Source organism: Spermophilus citellus, assembly GCF_964194105.1.
Source record: "Spermophilus citellus genome assembly, chromosome: 4".
In the NCBI taxonomy this organism is placed as follows: Eukaryota; Metazoa; Chordata; class Mammalia; order Rodentia; family Sciuridae; genus Spermophilus; species Spermophilus citellus.
The window spans coordinates 223,637,410-223,649,847 of record NC_138185.1 but is presented as its reverse complement, the minus strand read 5'-3'; positions in this window follow the sequence as shown (position 1 = coordinate 223,649,847).

The window sequence follows — 12,438 nt, the reverse complement described above, 5'->3', positions numbered from 1 at the left end:
GTGAGTGTGGAATGTCTTTGAGACCCTGCTTTAATTCTTTTGGGTCTATACCCAGAAATGGAATTGCTGTCTCATATGGTGATTCTATTTTTGATTTTTCAAAGAGCCACTAAACTGCTTTCCTCTGTGGCGCACCATTTCGCATTTCCGCCGACAGTGCCCGAGGGTCCTGCTTCTCACGTCCTTGCCTCCCATATCTTCTGCCTTCTGTATTTTTTTTTTTTTTTGGTGCCTTCCTAGTGGGTATGAGGTAGTATTTTACTGTGACAGAGAGACATTTTTCCACACACTCTTTTAAAAGTGACAACAGTTTGCTTTTCGTACTCAGGTCTCTATTTCATTGGTGTGTCAGCTTTTCAGTGCTGTGACAAACACCCGAGAACCCCACCGTAGACAAGAGGTTGACTGTGGCTCACAGTGTCAGAGGTCTCATCCCTGCTGGGCTGGCCCAGTGCTCTGGGCCTGAGGTGAGGCAGAGCATCAGGGCCCAAGGCTGTTCACCGCTGGCAGCTGGGATGGAGGGCTGGGAGGTGTGCGCCGGGGGGAAGGGACTATGGACAAGACCTTCCTCCAACCATGCCCCGCTGCCACTCAGCTCTCAAGGGACCAATCCATTGGTGGGGTCAGAGGCCCCAGGATAAGTCACTTCCCAAAGCCCCACCTCTGGGCGCTGTGCACGGGGGACCAAGCCTTCAGCACACAAGGCCCTGGGACACTCCAGACCGGGTATAAGGACTGGCTCCTTGTGTTCATGGGTTGTGTGTGGTGAGGGCACAGTGTGGCTCCTCCTCACGGGCCCTGCAAGTGGGCTGCCAGCTGTCTGTGCCCAGCACTGATGTCCCCCTGTCAGAGCCATGGTGCCATGCCTCCCTGCCCCTCTGCTCTGTGCTGTGGTCTGTCTGTCCCGGGCCTGGCTTTTCCAACGTGACTCGTAAGTTGCCTTTCCCTTACCCCAGCTGGGGCAGAGTGCTCTCTCCAAAGGTGGGCTCCGTGCTCTTCCCACAGGGTGACCTGCACTCCTTCCATCAAATGGGGGGGGGGCCTGTGTCCACTCCTTGGACTGGGCTGGCCTCTGTGACTGCCTGGGCAGACAGAGCATGCTGGGTGACTTCTGGGGTGAGTCGTAAAGGCAGCACACTGGGTCACCTGGGATGCTCGCTCCTGGCTGAGGTTTTAGGGAGCTGTGTCATGGGGGTGTTTGTGTCGTGGGCCATGGGAGTTCCGGGCACAGGTGGAGACAGGCACCTCTGAGATGACACCAGCCTGCTCCCACCTGAATGCAGCTTGTCTCCCACTTGAGATGCCTGTGGAACTTCCAGGAGGTCACCAGGTTTGGGGGTGACCCACTCCACAGCATTCAATAATGGAAACACACACCTAATTTCTCTTTATGGCACTTTTTACCATTCGATGTTGGCCTGTCTAGGATGATCCTCCAAAGCTCTCTGACTTTTTATGGTTCTCCCCCAGCTGGGTGGTGTGCCCTTTGGGCAGCATCGGGCTGGTTTTGTTTCCTGTGGAGCAGGAACCACAGCCTGGTCATTTTAGGTCTTAAATAAATATTTGTCAAAGGAATGAATGGGTAGGTGGTGTCTCCCCAATCCTTTCTTCTCCAAAATTCTCCTGGAGCTTTGGAAGGTGAAGATATGTTTGTGAGCATGCTCCTGGGGATCTCGTTGGGTTGACAGGTGAATGGTGGTGGTGGGGGGGGGTTGACACAGGGGACCAAGTCCTCAGATTCTTGGAACCAGTGGGAATTCTCCCTAAGTGAAATCTTCTTCTGGCTTCCATATGAGACTTGTGCCTTGCGGTTTCTGGTTCTGCGCTGTTAAGCAGGAGGGTGGGCCCAGTGAGGGACGGCTGTGAGGGCCGTGGTGCTCCGGGCAGGGCAGCTGGGGAGGGCTTGGGAGCTCCCTCTGGGGACCTGGTGTGGTGGTGGTTTACAGAGGTTGGGGCCAGCTCTGCTCTCACCATGCTCTGTGAGGCAGTCTGGGCTTTGCCTAGACCTGTGTGAGTGGGTCCACCTATCCAAAGGACACGGGGGGAGTTCAGATCAGAGAGGGCAGGCTGTGGCCAGAATGGAACAGGAAAACAGCACCTTCTTTCAGGTGACCAGGCCATCAGCATGTAATGGCGTCCACTGGGGACAGCTGCCTTGGACCAACTCTTATCTGCTCATCCACAGACATGGGGATGTCTCTCCAAGGCAAAGTGTGAGCTCTATCCAGGACAGTTAAACCTCACTTTTTATGCTGCCACCTCCCAGTCATCCTGCATGGATGGTCCCAGGCTCTCCAGTCAGCCCTGCAGCACTGAGGAGGGTGCCAGGTGGGTGTCAGGGGCTGAAGAATGCAGTGAGAGATCCCTCCACACACTCATGTACACACATGCGTGTGCCGGGTTTCTGTTCTCGCGACTAAAAGGCTCAGGGGTCACTCCAGTTGAACTGGGCTAACTGGGCTGCACGAAATAACCACACAAGAGACACAAATACCTTTTTCTTTGGGGTCGCTGTGACGGCTCCTCTGACCTTAAGTGTCCGCAGAAAGAGAGAGAGCGAGAGCACGCGCTGATCCCTTTTATTGAGGAGAAGCTATTCAAATGAGGCAAGGGGTCAGGTTACAGGGGGCTGAGTCTATCTTCATGATGTCCACTGTCAGCAGGTTGACTGACACCTGGGTAGGCCACACCCAAGGGCACAGTAGGAGAAGGGGACACACGCAAGGCACTTCCATGGAAGATTCTATCCTAAACAGGGCAAGGGGTTATATTACAAAGGAACAGGTGAGCATAGCTTCACCCAAGGGGCTGTAGCAAGACACACCCATGCACGAGACACCAACCCTTGCACCAAGAAGGGTGAGGAAAGCTCTGCCACATTTCTGTGACTGAGACCCTCAGCACCCAGCCAAGGAGTGTAACTCAGTCATGTGTAAGGTTGGCCTCCCACACACGTGCACACACACACAGACCCATGCACATTGCATCTGCTCACACATGCACACACAAGCACACGCACATACATGTTAAACACACTGAGAGAGATGCACAGCACTCACAGGCACACACCTGCACAGTGTCTCTGGCCTCCTGACCCAGCAGAGCCCAGGGGACCATGGCGGTTCACATAGACTTGCCGTCTCCACGGCACTCGGCTCAGGGACAGCTGTACCCGAGAGGATGCCAAGAGGATGGAAAGAGGCTTTGGCTTCTGACAGTGGGTATCTGGGTAATGTGATCTGATAGCTCTGTGCCCACCCAGGAAGAGAGAACAACCATGACATGGGCGGCTGTGACCACGCAGGTGCCAAAGCACTCCCAGGACTCATGGCCAATGTGTCTGAGTGTACAGGGGACCATCTCAGTGTGATGTGCAGATGTTGCAGTGTGTGCTGTGTGTGTGTGTCTGAGTGTGTTGGTGGCTGTGTGTGTCTGGGTGTGTGGGTGGCATGTGTGCTTTGAGGTGTGGGAGTGGGGAGTGTGCCGGCCTGCAGTGGGGCACGAGCCGGCCCATCTGGGCTTGCTGCCGTGTGCCCAGGTGATCCCACAGGGCCCCTCCCTAGGACCTGGAGCCTGGTGAACACTCTCTCAGGTGGCACCTCCCTGCCTCCTGCCACCCGGCATATCTTTATTATAGAACATGGAACTCTCTCCATGTTCCATAGTAAAGTCAAGGAATGTCAGTTGGTCCAGACAGGAGGGTTCTCTGATACTCACAAAGAGGGTAGGTGGGTAGTGAGCACAGGTGGGCTGTGAGCACAGGTGAGCTATGAGACAGGGGAGCTGTGAGCACAGGTGGGCTGAGCATAGTTGGACTGTGAGTACAGTTAGACTGTGAGCACAGGTGAGCTGAGCTCAGGTGGACTGTGAGCACAGGTGGACTGTGAGCACAGGTGAGCTGTGAGACAGGGGAGCTGTGAGCACAGGTGAGCTGTGAGCACAGGTGGACTGTGAGCACAGGTGGACTATGAACACAGGTAAACTGTGAGCACAGGTGAGCTGAGCACAGGTGGGCTGTGAGCACAGGTGGACTATGAACACAGGTAAACTGTGAGCACAGGTGAGCTGAGCACAGGTGGACTGTGAGCACAGGTGAGCTGAGCTCAGGTGGACTGTGAGCACAGGTGGGCTGTGAGCACAGGTGAGCTATGAGACAGGGGAGCTGTGAGCACAGGTGGGCTGTGAGCACAGGTGGGCTGTGAGCACAGGTGGACTGTGAGCACAGGTGGACTGTGAGCACAGGTGAGCTATGAGACAGGGGAGCTATGAGCACAGGTGGTCTGTGAGCACAGGTGGGCTGTGAGCATAGGGGGACTATGAACACAGGTAAACTGTGAGCACAGGTGAGCTGAGCACAGGTGGACTGTGAGCACAGGTGAGCTATGAGACAGGGGAGCTGTGAGCACAGGTGGTCTGTGAGCACAGGTGGGCTGTGAGCACAGGGGGACTATGAACACAGGTAAACTGTGAGCACAGGTGAGCTGAGACAGGTGGACTGTGGGCACAGGTGAGCTGAGAACAGGTGGACTGTGGGCACAGGTGAGCTGAGAACAGGTGGACTGTAAGCACAGGTGAGCTGAGCTCAGGTGAGCTGAGCACAGGTGACTGTGAGCACAAGTGGGCTGTGAGCACAGGTGAGCTGAGCACAAGTGGGCTGTGAGCACAGGTGAGCTGAGCACAGGTGGGCTGGGAGCACAGGTGAGCTGTAAACACAGGTGAGCTGAGCACAGGTGAGCTGAGAACAGGTGGGCTGTGAGCACAGATGAGCCGAGCACAGGTGAGCTGAGCACAGGTGACTGTGAGCACAAGGGACTGTGAGCACAGGTGAGCTGAGCACAGGTGGGCTGGGAGCACAGGTGAGCTGAGCACAGGTGGACTGTGAGCACAGGTGAGCTGAGCTCAGGTGGACTGTGAGCACAAGTGGGCTGTGAGCACAGGTGAGCTGAGCTCAGGTGGACTGTGAGCATAGGTGAGCTGAGCTCAGGTGGACTGTAAGCACAAGTGGGCTGTGAGCACAGGTGAGCTTAGCACAGGTGAGCTGAGCACAGGTGAGCTGAGAGCACAGGTGGGCTGTGAGCACAGGTGAGCTGAGCTCAGGTGGACTGTGAGCACAAGTGGGCTGTGAGCACAGGTGAGCTGAGCACAGGTGAGCTGAGAACAGGTGGGCTGTGAGCACAGGTGAGCTGAGCTCAGGTGGACTGTTAGCACAAGTGGGCTGTGAGCACAGGTGAGCTGAGCACAGGTGAGCTGAGAACAGGTGGGTTGTGAGCACAGGTGAGCTGAGCACAGGTGACTGTGAGCACAGTGGACTGTGAGCACAGGTGAGCTGAGCACAGGTGGGCTGGGAGCACAGGTGGGCTGGGAGCACAGGTGAGCTGTAAGCACAAGTGAGCTATGAGCACGGTGGACTGTGAGCACAGGTGGATTGTGAGCACAGGTGGATTGTGAGCACAGGTGGGCTGTGAGCACAGGTGGGCTGTGAGTACAAGGACACTGTGGGCAGTTAATACTCTGCGTGATGGCTCAGGAGGACAGCGGAAGGTGAACAATCCATAGCTTTTTGGTCTCTCCTGACTCGTCTGCAATTGGAAGACAGAGCATGTTGATATGATGTGCCCAAGAAGTCCAGCAGAAAGTCAAGGGGGCTTGGGTGGCAAGAAAGTCAAGGGGGCATGCCACATATGGGCTACATGTGCTTGTATTTGTTTGTAAGACTGGAAAGGCCAATGCTCAAATTCATGCTCATAATTTGAGATGGTTAATTTTATTTATTAATTTGACTGAACAATGAGGTTCCTAGGTATTTGTTTAAATATCACTTCTGGGCATGTCTGGGAGGGTGTTTCTGCATGAGACTAACATTTGACTCCGGGAACTGAGTGAATAGATGGCCCTCCCCAATGTGGGTGGGTTTCATCCAATACTCCATCCCCCACCCCCACCCCGTCTCACTAGAAGGGAAAGGTTGAGCAAAACGTAACTGTTCTCCCTTGCCTTTCCTTGAGCGGGCACCATCTTCTCCTGCCTTGGACTTGAGTTTGGACTTGGACAGGAACTTGCACCATGGGTTCTCCTGAGTTAAGTTGAGTTAAGTTGAGCTTAGCCAGGATTGCTCAGCCTCCATAACTGTATGAGCTAATTCCTGTCTTTTAAAACCCATTTATTGGTGGTAGAGGCTTGCCCGGTGCACATGGGGCTCTGGGTTATGTCCCCAGCACCCCGCCCACACACACACAATTATTACAATGGAAAATAGCAAAGGATACATTTTAAATTTAATTCTATATTTGAATTAAATAAAAATATGTTGTACATAATAATGGAGTCACTATGCTACCAAAAGAAACCCAGAAAATGCATGTGGTATTCATGAACAATAAAAGCCTGATAGTTAGGTTAGCCCGTTTTCCATGTTAAAATCCGTCTGCTGATGCTGCTTTCTCTCCAGCTTTACTGAGTTCTCTCTCCCTGCCCCTGACACACACTTATGCATAGATCTGTTTGAGGTATATGATGTGATATTTGGTACACATGTAAATGATAAATGATCACAACCAAAGCAACATAGCCATCATCACATCATTTCTATTTTTTGTGTGGTCAGAACATTGAAGATCTATTTTCTTAGCAATTTCAAGTATAAAACAGAACATTCTTAACATTCTTAACTACCTGAGACCACATGAACCTATTCATCCCAACTCCAGCCGTGTGCCCTTTGACCAGAACCTGCCCCTCCTGACCACCTTTCTCCCTCTGCCTGAGTCCACAGTGTCATCTTCCACAGGAGACCATGCAGTTTGTCCTTCCGCGCTTGCTGTAGTTGACTTGGCATAACATCCTCCAGGCTCATCTGTGTTGTCACAAATGCAGAATTTCTTTCTTTTTGAAGGACAAATAATTTTCCATTTATGTAAAATAATTTTCTATCTTATTTCCATATTATATAATTACTATTAATATAATATAAATATCTATATTAGTATGGTATTAATGTCATATTCCTGTGTTCTTGTTTCCATATGGAAACCATGTTCCATATACACACAGCATTTTCTTTTTCCGTGTCCACTGATGGGCACTTGGGCTGATCCACGCCTTTGCTATTGTGAACCGTCGTGGGATTGCTGGAACACTGCTAAATATAGTCTTAGTTTTTTGGGGAACCTCCATACTGTTTTCCATAGTGGCTGGACTCATTTATGTTCCAACTAATTATGTGCAAGGGTCCCCTTTTCTCCACGTCCTCCTCTGCACTTGCTCTCTTTGTCCTTTTGATGAGGGCCATTCCTGCAGGTGGGAGGCAGGGTCTCCCTGGGGTTGGGATTTGCACTTTTCCCTGCAACTGGTGAGGGTGAGCACTATTTCTCATATACGTGCTGCCATCTGTGTGGCTTCTTCTGAAAAATGTCTATTAAGCTCCTTTGCCCATTTTAAAATGTTTCCTTGCTATGGAGTTGTTTGAATTCCTTATATATCTTAGACACCTTACCAGATGCATGGCTTACGAATGGCTTCTCCGCTTCCTATGCTTTCTTTCCTTTGTTGATTGCTTCCTTTGCTGTGTAGAAGCTGGGTAGAGTCCATTCCTTATAGTAAATTAATATATCTACCTAATCACCCGTCCATCCAACCAGCACCTATCTACCTATCTCTTATTGGTTCTGTTTTTTTTTTTCTTCTGGAGATTAATACATGATTCAAAATGTCACATTTTCTTTCCATACAATGACATTAAACAGCAAACACCATAACAAGTTGAGATCTCATGGGAGAGAAGGCACTTTCCTATGCTTTCCTTCTGCACTTAGACCTCCAAATCAGGGCCATTGTGCAGATGATCACTTCTTCCTCAGCCCCAGGTCATCAGACCCCTCTCTGCAGGGTCAGGAGTCCTCTGCCTGGCCACAGGGGTCCAACCAGCTCTAGATGGATCTGAAGATCTTAGAGGCTGTGGTTTCATTTTTCAAAGGACATAGTCCTTTGAGGTTTGCAACCACCCACCACCTCTTCCTTCAAGGGCCCCAGAGAGACCACAGTGTAGACCCCCATTCCTCCACTCAGGGCTGTTAGAGTAAGACAGAGAACGCCCGAGATCCAGTTAAATTTGAATTTCAGGTAAACCATGAATTTAAAAACTGTTTTTAGTATATCTTTAAAATCACCTCTATTTGGGATACACTGACACTAAAAAATCATTTTTTTTGTTCAGCTGAAATGCAAATTCACTGCGTGTCTGATTCTGTTTAGCAGCCCCGCCCCCACTCTTCTTCCCAAGGCCTGTCCTCATGGCACCTCCACCCAGGCCCCCCCAGGGCCACCATCTCCTATAGACCTGTGCCCTGGGTCCTGGCCTCTCCGCCCCCAGGCTTCTGCTGGCCACAGCCCCGGGGTCTGCTGTTTTCAATTGTGTTTTTTTCAGTCATAAGAGCAATGCATGTTCACTACAGAAAAATCACAGGCTACAGATAAGCAATAAGAAGGAAGCAAGAAAACACTCATAATCCCACCCACACAGGAACGGCGGCTGCGACTACCTCGGGGTAGATTTTTCTAGAGCTCTGTGTGTGTGCACCTCTGTGCATCTTTGCAGATATTAAAAAAGAGCATGCACACGCCACACCTGCAGCCCTGCGGGGCTCTCAGGTAACCTGAGCAGGGCTCTGGAGCACGCTGACCTGTTTCAGCCACTAGAAAGGGCACCGTGGACCCCATGCTGAACCCCCAGCACTGGGGTCAGAGAGGCCTATGGCCAAAGGCAATTTCTAATTCTGGGGCCGCCTGGGAGAAGTGCCACAGAGTGGTGTAAACAACAGAAACAGTGAGACTGGAGGTCGGAGGTAAAGGTGTGGGCAGGGGCTGGCTTCTTCCTGGCTCCCTAATGGCTGCCTTCCTAGGGTGTCCTTATAGGGCTTTTCCGGTGTGGTGTGTCTATTCCTAATCTCTTCTTTTAAGGACACTAGTCAGATTGGATTAGGGCCCACCCTGATGACCTCATTTACCATAATCATCTCTTTACAGCCTATGTCCAAATAAGGTTTCATTTAGAGAAACTGGAGGTTAGGACTTCAACATCTGAACTTGGAGGGACAAAATTCAGCCCCAAACATCTTGGCCCAGCTCCCTGCAAACATTTTGAGCTTCAGTTTCTTCATCCATAAAATGGGGCCGAGGATCATATTCCTCTCACTGGAACTTCAGCGCGGCCAAGTCAGATCATCCTGAGAAGGCGCTGGCGCCAAACCTGGCTCCTGGGATAAACAAACACTCAGAGGTCACTTCTCTTGTCTTTCCTTCCCTGCAGGTGGATAACCAGGGGGCCATGGGCCTCTTGCTACCTACCTACTCCTTTGCTCACCAGTTTATTTAGGTTAACTCCTAGAGGAGAGTGCCTGGGTCAGAGGTGGAGGCCAGCTTGCCCCCTGAAGGTGCACCTGTGCCTCTCGGTCAGTGGTGGACATGTAGATGTGCCCCCTGCCTCCATCCTCAGGCCCCTGGGGCTCCCCCCCACCCCCATCACCTGCTCCCCTTTCCTGTTTGCAGGTTCTACTGTCCCTAAAGGCTCACAGAGACCCCAGAGGTGTGCCCTGGGCTCTCCCCATGCTGGTCCTGGCTCTGCCTCTCCTCCTCCTCCACTATTGTCCCTTCCTGTTTGCACCACACAGAGAACTCCTTGCCCTTTGACCAGATGTGCACGCTTAGGCTTCTGGGCCTTTGTTGTGCTCCCTACTAAGGATGCCCTTCTTCCCATGTCTTCCTGGGAGAGGAAGGGACGCTGGCCCCAGACCTGGCTCCTGGGATAAACAAACACTAAGAGGTCACTTCCCTTGTCTTTCGACTTTTCCTATGGACTCTTTTAAAGTCCCTCTTCCCCCTTCCTGCTGAAGTCTGTACTACATGATAAGCCACTCCAGACCCTGGAAAACACAAACAAGGAGGATATTATGGAAACAGCAAGGATAATGGCTGTCTCCCACACCCCACCATCCCAGCACTACTTGAGGACAGAGTTGAGTTCCTCCTCAAGGGGGGAGTGGGGCTCAGAATTCAGGATGGTGCCAGGCAGGAGCAGGCATGCAGGCGCAGACCTGCTCAGACTGGATGGGATCGCCCAGGAAAGCAAAGGGAAGGGTGCGAGAGGGTGGGCGTTGGGGGCGTGATCCCAGTTATGGAAAACACATCTGAGAATGTCACATGAATGACTGCAAATATGTGGAACAGAATCTAGAAGCAGACACCCCACCAGTCCACAGGCCCTGTCCTGGATGAGAGGGAAAGGTGACAGACATTCGCCAACACTTCCAAACATCTCTGACCCCCAGGGAAGACACATTTCCTTCAGAGGCCCAATTACATGGATACTCACGTGAACACACTCACACACATTCACACATATACTCACACACTGCATGTGACTGAAAGCAAAGCTGCAGGAAACTACTTCCTTAGGTGAGATATAGGCTGATATTTTTATTTTATTTAATCTATTTCAGTTCTTCAATGTGCTTGACTTGATCCAATAAATGGATCTCATGACCCACTGCTGCATCCTGACTTATAACTTGAAAAATCCTGCTCTATGTTCTTTTATATTTAACATTTAATATTGAGAATGGATTGTGTATTATCATTGTATTTTTTCACTTTAAGAGAGCCAGCATTGAGAAAATGGAGAACAATAACAAACTTTCTAGAAGACAGTTTAGCAACATGTGGCAAAACAGACATTTTAAAAGTCATGCATGGGTCTTGACCTGCCATTTTACTTGGGGACAAAGAGGGACAGAGCTGAAAACAACTGCACATGCTGATTTTCTGCATAATAAGGGAACATCCTTAACACGTGGAGTGCCCACCCCCTGAAGTTGTCCCTTACCCTTCTTTTGGCCACCTGGTGTTACCATTCAAGACTGATTTATTGACATGGAAAGAGCCGGGCATGGGAAGAGGGGGTGCCCAGCGAGTACAAAGTTAATGGTAGGCGACAAAAGGACAATCCGCTCTTGTTTACCAGTGAGGGAAAACAGAGTTGAAAGCGCACACATTGAGAGGTTACCTTGCCTTGGTTCTATTGCTTCTCTGGATTCTTCTGTTCTCCGCAGTGAGCAGACATTATTTTCATAATAAGGGAGGATTTCCAAGGAAATGAGAGAAAGAAACTAAAGAGGGAAAAGGAGCACAGAGGAAAAAGAAAAAGATGAAGGAGAAGGGGGAAGGAGGGGAAGGAAGAAGGAGGTAGATGTTCTCTCCCCTCTGCGGCGGCGTGGGGGAGCGGGTCCCTCCAGCATGAGGAGTGTTTAAGAGCCAAAGGTCCCCGTGCTGAGCGCGCTTCAAGGTCTGGGAAGTCCTAGGAGGCCCAGTGTTCGCAGCTCTGCTAGGAGGAAAGGTCGCTCCACGCGCCCTTAGGGTACCCCTGAGTGACCAGCAGGGAGGCGGAGCAGCAGAATCGTGCTCTGCGGGACCCAGGGCAAACCCAGCTGCCCCTAACTGTCTTCCGCGAGTCTCCAAGTCCCCACCTGGGACAGCCGGCGAGCCTCGAGCTCGGGGCGAGCCCTGTCCGACTCGGGCGGAGTCCCTGCTGCGTTCTCTGTATTCTTGGGAGTTTAGGGTTGTATTCTAGGGAGGTTAGTGCTTGAGGTGGGGTGGGGGGGAGGAGACGCTGAAATGCCATCTGTGCCGATTTTTTTCCTTAAAGTTATTTTTCAATTGAAATACTTTTAAGGGAGAGAGAGAGAGAGAGAGAGAGAGAGAGAGAGAGAGAGAGAGAGAGAGAGAGAGAGAGAGAGAGGAAAAAGAAAGAAAAATCGCCCAAATTTAGGACATCAGTTCCAAAAAGTTTTCACGGAGGAGCAGCGTGGGGGCTGGGCGCGGAGTTGGCTGGACCGAGGCCTCTCTTCTATCCCTCCCGCGGTGTCCTCACTCACCCACGCTTCCCCTGTGCACGCGCACTCACACCGAGGCGCGCACCGACACTACTCCTTGCCCGAGCCACCTAGTAGTCCTGGGTTCCACTGTCCGCTGGCCCCATGCTGGCCACATCCTCAAACTCTCGCTTCAGCCCCTTTTCCTCTGTCCCCACCTCTCTTCAGATAAAAGTGTCATTAACAGAGGGGGTGCGGGCCGTGTTCCCAGGGTCTCCCTCACTCAGAGAGCTGCAGGAAGAGAGCGAGGGTGGGCACTGTCTTGCAGCACCTGGTCACGAACACAGGCGGGATCTGTGCCAAAAGCCCCGACCCTCACCTCGTCCCGAATCCCCCCCCCGCCCCCCCTCCCCCGCCTTCTGATCGCCCTCCTTCTTCCACCTCGCTCCGCTTCAAGGCTTCTCAGCGGCCAGCAGGCTACGGTTTGGGGGTGGTGAGGTTGAACTCCAGTTTGGAGGGGCAGAGGAGGGGGTGTCCTGGGCGGAGCACATCCCCCAGCACCCCCGGCCCGGCCGTG